Consider the following 331-nt stretch of genomic DNA (forward strand, 5'->3'; position numbering starts at 1 on the left):
CTTCAGCCTTTTTAAAAGTCAGTCATTCTAAGCTTGCTCTTTTTGAAAATGTGACTGTGGCACTTTTGTGCTCTCTGTTAGTGTCAGATTTTTATTTTTGGTCAGCGTGGAGGCTTTACAGTGGACTGCAGCTGAACTTGCCTCTCCAAGGGAACCCTCAAACAAAACTCTTCCCTGTTAACCCACTTAGACACCCCGATCTCCCCTGTGGGGGCTTCTCTGAAACGTCCGTCCTACTCTAGTTTTTTTTGAAGGAGACAAAAAGCCAAACAAGCAAAAGGGGGTACTGGGAAGGAAGACACCCCCCTCCCAAAGGTGAGAGGGGGGGAAG

This window comes from Pempheris klunzingeri, chromosome 14 (genome assembly GCF_042242105.1).
Source record: "Pempheris klunzingeri isolate RE-2024b chromosome 14, fPemKlu1.hap1, whole genome shotgun sequence".
NCBI lineage: Eukaryota > Metazoa > Chordata > Actinopteri > Acropomatiformes > Pempheridae > Pempheris > Pempheris klunzingeri.